The sequence below is a fragment of the Grampus griseus genome, assembly GCF_964374135.1.
Source record: "Grampus griseus genome assembly, chromosome: 3".
Lineage (NCBI taxonomy): Eukaryota > Metazoa > Chordata > Mammalia > Artiodactyla > Delphinidae > Grampus > Grampus griseus.
In genome coordinates, this window is record NC_139019.1 from 129260762 (window position 1) to 129271784 (window position 11023).

Genomic DNA, 11023 nt, shown 5'->3' on the forward strand with positions numbered 1-11023 from the left:
TCAGTAATTTGTATGAGGTCTTTGAATCCATGTTTACAGCCATGTGACATTGATTGGTCCATTCACCAAGTGCTGAAGTCACTTTCCAGTTGGCCAACAGCTTCCTTCCTGGGTCCTCTATGCCTGAGCAGAACCAGCCTCCCTCATCCCAGGATATCTGCCTGCCAGGAGCAGCTCAAACCGGGACAGCACAGTCATCCCAGAGAGTCTCCACATGAGCTGTGACCCTCGCAAATCTCATTTCCTAACTGTTCTGACACAGAGAGGGCACAGGAGCCTCACCACCTGCTCAGCCTTCTTCTGCTGCTCCTCACAGGGTGTATGCTTCAGCTTCCCCTTCTCTTTCTGCAGCTCCTTCTCTCTTTTTTTTTTTTTGTGGTACGCAGGCCTCTCACTGCTGTGGCCTCTCCCGTTGCGGAGCACAGGCTATGGACGCGCAGGCTCAGCGGCCATGGCTCACGGGCCCAGCCGCTCTGCGGCGTGTGGGATCTTCCCGGACCAGGGCACGAACCCGCGTCCCCTGCATCGGCAGGTGGACTCTCAACCACTGCGCCACCAGGAAAGCCCTGCTCCTTCTCCTTGTCATCATCTCTGCCAAACCCTGGAGAGGGGGGTGAAGAGAAAACATGCTCAGGTGAGAGGCTGGCTTGACGGTGTGACCTGAAATCATCAGGGTCTGTTCCTCCCTTGCCCACCTCTCCCCTTCCCCTCCTCCTTGCATGTGCGCAGGTTTTTCAGCTTTCTCAAAGCACTTTCATATTGAATATTCCATTTGAGCCCTACTGCCATTTTCAGAAGGGATTGTGGACCCATTTCACAGAGAAGTTAACTGAGATCCAGAGAAGGTAAGTGGCATCTCTAAAAACATGTAAGGAAATTGGTGCCATGGGTGAACTAGAATCTCGAATTTCTCCCTCCTGGTCCAGGGGTTCTTCCCCGACCACGTAGAACATGACAGTTGAGGGAAACAGCCCAGCTCCCCCCATCAGCATTGACTGGTGGCCCTAGTCAAGTGCCTCCCCAGGAATGACCTGCAGCCTCTGCCTTTGGGGGACCCTTTGGGGTCAGCCTTTGGGTCTGTGTGGGCTGTGGGAAGGGATACTAGGCACCTGGTGTATGTAATGACAAGTGAGTGTCCACGGATGATATGTGTGCACGTAGCACGCCCGAGCTCGGCCATTCACACTTTAACAACCTACACATGCATGTTCCCCAGTGGCCGTTTCTGCTCATGGCTGCCATGGCCTCTCACCCCAGAGTTGTTGGTCTGGGGCTCCAGATTTCTTGATAGCCATTGTTTTTCTCTAAATCCTAGTCAGACCTCGGCAGCTCTGGGGAGAGTTTCCTGTTAAGATGGCCCCTTCTGCCACCAGCTCCCCGGAAGGTCATGCCCAGGATACAGAGAAAAAAATCCCAGGTGAGCAGGACAAAATCCATCTTAAGTGAGATTTCTTGCTTTTGTGCACACCAAGCTGAGAACAATAGACTGACAGCAGCTGGCATCTTCCTGGCATGTACCAGTTTACAGAGGGGGTTTATGGATGTTGTCTTCTATGATGGGCAGCCCTATGAGGTCAGCACTGCTAGCCGATTGGACAGATGAGGAAACAGAGGTCCAGGGAGGTGAGAGGAACTTCCCAAGAACCCACGGAGAGTCAGTGCTCCCACAGAGTTCTCTTTGCCTAAAACCTCAGGTTATCTCCCAACAAAGGAAGGAGGTGGGTCAGGCGGAGAGGTAGGGTGGGGTGTAGAATAAGGACCCTTTGACCCTCCTTGTTTTCCTATTCTCTGTCTCCCCGAGCCAGCCTCCAGCAGCCCAGAAGCCTGGAGGGCTCCCCTCCTCAGACAGAGCCCCACAGGGAGGGGGCCTCCAGACCTGGGAGCACAGGCTCCAGAGACAATGGCCACTAAGGTCCACCCCTCCGTTTTTCATGACTCATCCCCACCCTGCACCCACAAGAGCCACTCTGCTGGATGGCGACTGTGCCCCTTCTCAGACTTGGTCTCGAGATTCTCTCCTGAGAACGCTGACACCTCCCCTCCTGACACCCTCACCAGACAACCTGCCAGAGTAGCAAAGACAAGGCCAGATCAGAGAGCACCGGGCTTTAAAGATGGGATTTCAGACTGCAGAGGACTGGAAAGGATGGTTGTGTAGATGTGAAAACTGAGGCCCAAGGGGGCAGGGACTTGCTGAGAATCTGTTGGGGGCTTAGAGGCAGAGCTGGGCTGGAACCCAGGTCGTGGAACTACCCACGAGTGCACCTGGCCAGGCATGCGCCCCACCTCCACCATCCCCTGAGATCACAGGAACTGATTTTTGCAGCCCCTGAGCTGCCCAAGGTCACCTTTCCTCCTCCCCAGGGAGTCTGCCCTCTGATTTGGGGACACCTCCACCTGGGTTTGGAAGGACACATCCACCCCAGTGAGAAGGGGAAATGAGTTTCTCAAAGCCCAGCCAGCTTAGAGACCTAGGGGCTCCCTTACAATGCACCTTTGACTCACAAGCTCTTACGGGTGCATATTTCTCAAGTCCTCCTGCCCATAGAAGGCTAGAGGAATTGGAGTTTTTCTGCATGGCTCTAATGGACAGAATTAGGACCCGTGCGTGGAATTTATACAGAGGCAGATTCCAGCTCCACATAAGACAGAACTTTCTATGGTCAGAACTGTTCTAAAATGGAATAGTCTGTCTTCTGAGGTGGTGAGCTCCCCAACACTAGAGGCAACCAACCTGCTAGGGATATTATAGAATAGAGTTCCTCAGAGTGTAGCCCACCTGTATCAGCATGAATTATCTGGGGTTATTCTTAAAAGGGAAAATTCCTGGGACCCACTCAACACCCACTGAATCAGACTCTTGAGTGTGGGCCCAGGAATCTACCTTTTTAACAAGCTCCCAGGTAATTCTGAGGTAGGATTCTGACAACTGAATGTTTGAGAATTCCTGCTCTAGAAGAATACCAGATGGAATTTGCTCCCTTTCACCTCTGAAATTCTATGATTCTATCCTTCTATGAAATACATAACTCCCCTAGTTATTTGTGTTGTATAAGGGACATCCTAAAGACAAATTTATTTTGTTTATTTATTTTTTTTCGGTACGCGGGCCTCTCACTGTTGTGGCCTCTCCCGTTGTGGAGCACAGGCTCCGGACGCGCAGGCTCAGCGGCCATGGCTCACGGGCGCAGCCGCTCCGCGGCATGTGGGATCTTCCCAGACCGGGGCACGAACCCGCGTCCCCTGCATCGGCAGGCGGACTCTCAACCACTGTACCACCAGGGAAGCCTAAGACAACTTATTTTTAAGTTACAAAGTCACAGCTCCATGATGGAAGACAGCAGGCAGAGGAGGTGCATGGGGGCAGGCTAACCACAAAGGCAGCTGTTAATTCCCTGCTCCTCTACCCAGTGCTGACCTGAAGTGACAGCCTAATATTGCAGATCTTTGGCTATCTAAGACTCAATGGTCCCACCCAATTTTATCTCAACGCATTTGTATCCAAGGCCCAAATTCACTAGTCATAGCAGGAGCCAAGAGAACAGAGGAAATATCCACTTACCAATCTGGAGCTGGAGGGCAAACTGGTCTCTGGGCAGGGCTAACAGATACTTCCTGGAGCTTCTCAAAAGTCTTCACACTTTCTACGCTTCCTCTTTTCAGCCCTGAGGTGAACAAACTCACCCAAACATCCTAAGGCATCACAGTCAGATCATGACAGATGTTTCCAGCCAAAGCCTGGGGCTCAATCCCACCCCACCTCTTGCCCCCCTTGATCTCCCTTGTCAGTGGCAAGGCACACCCTCCATAAATTGTGGACATATTTTATGCCAGCCTTCACAATTCTCTCCCCTCTGACCCAGGAAATAGTCACTTATGTGTTTAAAGATATGTATAAAATGGTAGCAACTACAGTATTATCAAAATAATAGACCTAACAGAATAACCTTAGCTAACACATATACAATACTTATTTGTTTCATTTCCTAAATGCTATTCCTATATTAATTTATTTAATCAGCACAATGAACCACGAACCAGTACTGTGATTATCCCCAGTTTAGAACTTGTACATCCCCTCAGTAATTGAAAAATAATTTGAAACAATCTGAGTGTCTAACAATAGGGGATTTGTCAAATAAATTATGGAGTTTCCCTAAAATAGAATATTATGAAGCTATTATAAATAAGGTTAAAAATATTTAATAAGCCACAAATATGCTCATTTGGTAATATAAAAAGCACAGGAAATAAAACTACATATAACTGAATTTGGGGTGAATGTGCATAAGAAAAAAAAACATACCATGGTTAAGTCCTTGGCAGGGAAATCTTTCTGGAGTGGGCTGGCATTGAGCTAGGGTTTGTGCAGAAAGCTAGTAGGAGCTGGGGCAGGGGTTGTGCTCCTGATGGAAGCTGCATGAGCTGTTGCCACTCACAATCCCAGGTAAGAGGCCAGAGGGGGAGCTGAACCTGAGAGGCTCAACACTGACTGACAATTTGGAGATCACCATTCACTTCTGATTCTGTTACCACCTGCATGGTGAACATGGCCAAGTCCTATCCTTTCTCTGGGCCTCAGTTTCCCCATTTGTACAAAGGTGGTAATAACACCTTCCTGACTCTCCCATGAACCAGGAAATGCAAAGCTCAAGTGAGGGCTTAAGTTCAGGGATTCCTAAGGTAAGCTGTGGACAAAGCTGGGCTCTCTCTCCTGACCACTTACTGAGGCCTTACTAAAGACCAGAGACCAGGCTAGAGCACATACAGGGCCAGCTTCACGGGTGTGTAACCAGTACAATCACACAAGGCCTACACTCACAAGGGCCTATGCTTGGGGGTTTAATGCTCTGGGGTTATAACCATCGTGAAATGCTTAATAATTTTATATTTGAATTTAGCTCTTGTTAGCAAAGTTAGATAGACAGTGGAACGTGTGCTGGGGGCTTGGAGCCTCGGCCAACGCATGGCCCAGCTCGCTTTTTCTCGGGGCCGGGCCCCGGGCTCCTGTGAGGGTCTGCGTTAGCCTGCCAAGTATCCTTGTGCCTGAGAGAGCACAACATTCAATAGCAAATAAAAAACTCCATGGCAGGTGGACAGAGGAACCATGGAAGAAGGTGAAAAGCTCATTCTTGCTTTTTGAACAAGGAACCCTGCATTTTTCATTTTGCACTGGAGCCCACAAACATAAGGAATGTGCTCATTTTATTTCATTTCACAGGCAAGGAAGTTGTGGTTAGTTTATGATGCCTAAGGAAACATACCTGGAAGTAGCTTAGACAGAATTTGAACCCAGGTCAATTTGAGCCCAGAGCCTGTAGTCTAACCACTGCGCTGCAGGCAGTCAGGTGACTGCGCTGGTGGGGAGCCCCTCCAGAGCAGTAGCCCCTGATGCCCTCCAACCACAATCAAGGCTGTCACGATTCACACCAGGGGCAGCGTCTTCACCTGGACGGAGAAGGCAGAGCCCACCTGGGGGCTGTGAGAGGATTAGGAAAGCCTTCACACCTCAGAATAATTTTCATCAGCTGAGATAGTCTGGCCTGATCTCATCTGGCTGTATGAGATTCTTCTCTCTCCTGGGGAAGCTGAGTGGGCCCAGAAAAAACCCACAGGGAGCACATTTTCTGGCTGTCTGGTTCCAGAGCTCACCCTGGCTCTTAAACATCTTGCTGTTCTGCCTCCGCAGGGGAAGTGAGCGGGGTAAGGATTGCAAGCCGAAGTGGATTTTATTTTATTTTATTTTTTTTAACATCTTTATTGGGGTATAATTGCTTTACAATGGTGTGTTAGTTTCTGCTTTATAACAAAGTGAATCAGTCATACATAAACATATGTTCCCATATGTCTTCCCTCTTGCGTCTCCCTCCCTCCCACCCTCCCTATCCCACCCCTCCAGGCTGTCACAAAGCACCGAGCCAATATCCCTGTGCCATGCGGCTGCTTCCCACTAGCTATCTACCTTACTACGTTTGTTAGTGTGTATATGCCCATGATTCTCTCGCGCCCTGTCACAGCTCACCCTTCCCCCTCCCCATAACCTCAAGTCCCTTCTCTAGGAGGTCTGCGTCTTTATTCCTGCTTTACCCCTAGGTTCTTCATGACATTTTTTTCCTTAAATTCCATATATATGTGTTAGCATACGGTATTTGTCTTTTTCTTTCTGACTTACTTCACTCTGTATGACAGACTCTAGGTCTATCCACCTCATTACAAATAGCTCAATTTCGTTTCTTTTTATAGCTGAGTAATATTCCATTGTATATATGTGCCACATCTTCTTTATCCATTCATCCGATGATGGGCACTTAGGTTGTTTCCATCTCTGGGCTATTGTAAATAGAGCTGCAATGAACATTTTGGTCCATGACTCTTTTTGAATTTTGGTTTTCTCTGGGTATATGCCCAGTAGTGGGATTGCTGGGTCATATGGTAGTTCTATTTGTAGTTTTTTAAGGAACCTCCATACTGTTCTCCATAGTGGCTGAACCAATTCACATTCCCACCAGCAGTGCAAGAGGGTTCCCTTTTCTCCACGCCCTCTCCAGCATTTATTGTTTCTAGATTTTTTGATGATGGCCATTCTGACTGGTGTGAGATGATATCTCATTGTAGTTTTGATTTGCATTTCTCTAATGATTAATGATGTTGAGCATTCTTTCATGTGTTTGTTGGCAGTCTGTATATCTTCTTTGGAGAAATGTCTATTTAGGTCTTCTGCCCATTTTTGGATTGGGTTGTTTGTTTTCTTGTTATTGAGCTGCATGAGCTGCTTGTAAATTTTGGAGATTAATCCTTTGTCGGTTGCTTCATTTGCAAATATTTTCTCCCATTCTGAGGGTTGTCTTTTGGTCTTGTTTATGGTTTCCTTTGCTGTGCAAAAGCTTTGAAGTTTCATTAGGTCCCATTTGTTTATTTTTGTTTTTATTTCCATTACTCTAGGAGGTGGGTCAGAAAGGATCTTGCTGTGATTTATGTCATAGAGTGTTCTGCCTATGTTTTCCTCTAAGAGTTTGATAGTTTCTGGCCTTACATTTAGGTCTTTAATCCATTTTGAGCTTATTTTTGTGTATGGTGTTAGGGAGTGATCTAATCTCATACTTTTACATGTACCTGTCCAGTTTTCCCAGCACCACTTTTTTTTTTTTTTTTTTTTTTTTTAACATCTTTATTGGGGTATAATTGCTTTACAATGGTGTGTTAGTTTCTGCTTTATAACAAAGTGAATCAGTCATACATAAACATATGTTCCCATATGTCTTCCCTGTTGCGTCTCCCTCCCTCCCACCCTCCCCATCCCACCCCTCCAGGCTGTCACAAAGCACCGAGCCAATATCCCTGTGCCATGCGGCTGCTTCCCACTAGCTATCTACCTTACTGCGTTTGTTAGTGTGTATATGCCCATGACTCTCTCTCGCCCTGTCATAGCTCACCCTTCCCCCTCCCCATAACCTCAAGTCCGTTCTCTAGGAGGTCTGCATCTTTATTCCTGCTTTACCCCTAGGTTCTTCATGACATTTTTTTCTTAAATTCCATATATATGTGTTAGCATACGGTATTTGTCTTTTTCTTTCTGACTTACTTCACTCTGTATGACAGACTCTAGGTCTATCCACCTCATTACAAATAGCTCAATTTCGTTTCTTTTTATGGCTGAGTAATATTCCATTGTATATATGTGCCACATCTTCTTTATCCATTCATCCGATGACGGGCACTTAGGTTGTTTCCATCTCCGGGCTATTGTAAATAGAGCTGCAATGAACATTTTGGTACATGACTCTTTTTGAATTTTGGTTTTCTCAGGGTATATGCCCAGTAGTGGGATTGCTGGGTCATATGGTAGTTTTATTTGTAGTTTTTTAAGGAACCTCCATACTGTTCTCCATAGTGGCTGAACCAATTCACATTCCCACCAGCAGTGCAAGAGTGTTCCCTTTTCTCCACACCCTCTCCAGCATTTATTGTTTCTAGATTTTTTGATGATGGCCATTCTGACTGGTGTGAGATGATATCTCATTGTAGTTTTGATTTGCATTTCTCTAATGATTAACGATGTTGAGCATTCTTTCATGTGTTTGTTGGCAGTCTGTATATCTTCTTTGGAGAAATGTCTATTTAGGTCTTCTGCCCATTTTTGGATTGGGTTGTTTGTTTTCTTGTTATTGAGCTGCATGAGCTGCTTGTAAATTTTGGAGATTAATCCTTTGTCGGTTGCTTCATTTGCAAATATTTTCTCCCATTCTGAGGGTTGTCTTTTGGTCTTGTTTACGGTTTCCTTTGCTGTGCAAAAGCTTTGAAGTTTCATTAGGTCCCATTTGTTTATTTTTGTTTTTATTTCCATTACTCTAGGAGGTGGGTCAGAAAGGATCTTGCTTTGATTTATGTCATAGAGTGTTCTGCCTATGTTTTCCTCTAAGAGTTTGATAGTTTCTGGCCTTACATTTAGGTCTTTAATCCATTTTGAGCTTATTTTTGTGTATGGTGTTAGGGAGTGATCTAATCTCATACTTTTACATGTACCTGTCCAGTTTTCCCAGCACCACTTTTTGAAGAGGCTGTCCTTTCTCCACTGTACATTACTGCCACCTTTATCAAAGATAAGGTGTCCATATGTGCATGGGTTTATCTCTGGGCTTTCTATCCTGTTCCATTGATCTATCTTTCTGTTTTTGTGCCAGTACCATACCGTCTTGATAACTATAGCTTTGTAGTATAGTCTGAAGTCAGGGAGCCTGATTCCTCCAGTTCCTTCTTTCGTTCTCAAGATTGCTTTGGCTATTCGGGGTCTTTTGTGTTTCCATACAAATTGCAAAATTTTTTGTTCTAGTTCTGTGAAAAATGCCAGTGGTAGTTTGATAGGGATTGCATTGAATCTATAGATTGCTTTGGGTACTAGAGTCATTTTCACAATGTTGATTCTTCCAATCCAAGAACATGGTATATCTCTCCATCTATTTGTATCATCTTTAAATTCTTTCATCAGTGTCTTATAATTTTCTGCATACAGGTCTTTTGTCTCCTTAGGTAGGTTTATTCCTAGATATTTTATTCTTTTTGTTGCAATGGTAAATGGGAGTGTTTTCTTGATTTCACTTTCAGATTTTTCATCATTAGTATATAGGAATGCCCGAAGTGGATTTTAAATGGCCGCTGACAGCTGATGGGTCCACCCACTCTAGGTAGCAGTGTTCTCTCACCCCAATTCCATTTGAGCGGCCCCCTTTTTAAGCCATGCCAACCCTGAAGATATAGGAGAACCAAAAACCACCCAAAGGTGGTCTCCTTAAACCCCAAAGAACTTCAAGATGCAGAAGAAAACCCCTCAGCTTGTTTGCGCTATTGTGTATTGTCTCTTCCCTCCCATTGGATCTTGGTATCTCTCTTTCACCTTGGCCGACAGCCATCCTGTCCTGATTCCCTTCCTACAGTGTATTAACAGCAGCAGTTGCTTTTCTGGGAGGGTGTAATGTGAACTTGAATGAGCCAGCACACAGATATTTTATCTTCCCATTGCCTGTCTTTTAGGTAATCAAAGGAGACAGGCTATAATATGCATTCAACCATCAGGACTCTTTAGAGACCCTAAGTCTATTGGAGAGAAAGGGCTTATTTTTCACATTCAATTGGGATATAACAGGAAGTCCTAAGTAAGTCTCATCCCTTTGAAGGATGAAAAATCCTGTTACCCTCTCTGTCCCTCAACCTGCCCAGGCTTATCTTCTTCCCTGTAAGGCAAGATTGACACTTCTTAAATTATGTCTTTACTGCCCCCTGATAAGTTCAGGTCAGAATTAGCTAATTGGCTCAGCATCCACTGGAGGCATGGAGAATCCAGACCCAATGGTCCAATCTCCTCTTTCCACAGCCGAGAACCAAGCAGCAGTCAGTGCAATGGCTATGAAGGCAGGCCGAGGGTGGTGGTGAGTCTGCTCTCCCACCACACACCGTGTGACCTCAGGCTAATGTCTTAACCTCTGCAGGCCATCAGAACAGTTCCAGCTTTGTTAGGCTGTTGTGAAAATAAATGGGATGATGTACTTAAAACCTTCAGCACACTGGTCTGGCACATAGTAACCACTCAATTAACAGTAGCTATTATCATTAGCAAGATTAATGCATTGAAAGTGTCTCCGTATAAATCCTGTGAGTTAGAGACTAAACCAGCATTAGAACCCAGTTGTCCTGGGTAGGTCCTGTCAAAACCTTTATTTATAAATGGCTTTTATTTAATTTATAATGCTTCTTTCACCTGTTTGATGCAGAATTTGGCTTTAATGATGCTGGGAAAAGAATTCCATAAACATCTTTTCCATTGAGTTGGTGGATTTCAGTGAACAACAATGGATTAGAATCACCCAAGAAAATTTCTCAAACCCCTTCCACTTTGGAACCTGCTCCCCAAGTACCTGTTTATGAAGAGGAGCCAGACGGAGCTGCACTTGCCACCATTCCTGCTTCCGAACACCTGTGATAGGGACGGTCACCTGAAAGAGAGGCCCCTTAGGCCTTTGTTAAACCCAGGAAGTGGGCAACATTTCTTGACTCTTTGGCTCCCTTGGCCCAAAGCCCTCCTCCTTGCTTTTTTTTTTTTTTAACTTAAATAGATATTGAGATAATTATAGATTCACATGCAATTATAAGAAACAGAGATTCTGTGTTCCCTTTACCCGTTTCCCCCAATGGTAACATCTTACAAAACTAAAATAAAATTTCACAAGGATATTGACATTGATACAATCCACCTGTCATTCAGAGTCCTCAGTTTTCCTTGTACTCATTGTGTGTGTGTGTGTGTGTGTGTATGTGTGCATTTAGTTCTATACACTTTATCACATGAGTAGGTCTTTGTGGCCACCAGTGCAGCCAAGTTACTCCATCACCACAAGGATGATGTGTTGTTCTTTTAAAACCACACCTACCAGACTTCCCTGGTGGTGCAGTGGTTAAGAATACGTCTGCCAATGCAGGGGACACGGGTTGGATCCCTGTTCCGGGAAGATCCCACATGCAGTGGAGCAAC

General features: G+C 45.5%; 1 long non-coding RNA gene across 1 annotated transcript; it reads left to right on the forward strand.

The window, feature by feature from the left end:
- The first annotated feature begins 558 nt into the window (after nucleotides 1–558).
- LOC309820503 lies at nucleotides 559–10712 on the forward strand. Its single transcript, XR_014296521.1, has 3 exons — nucleotides 559–634; nucleotides 1316–1417; nucleotides 10266–10712. It is a non-coding gene; the product is annotated as an uncharacterized lncRNA (long non-coding RNA).
- The last annotated feature ends 311 nt before the right edge of the window (nucleotides 10713–11023 follow it).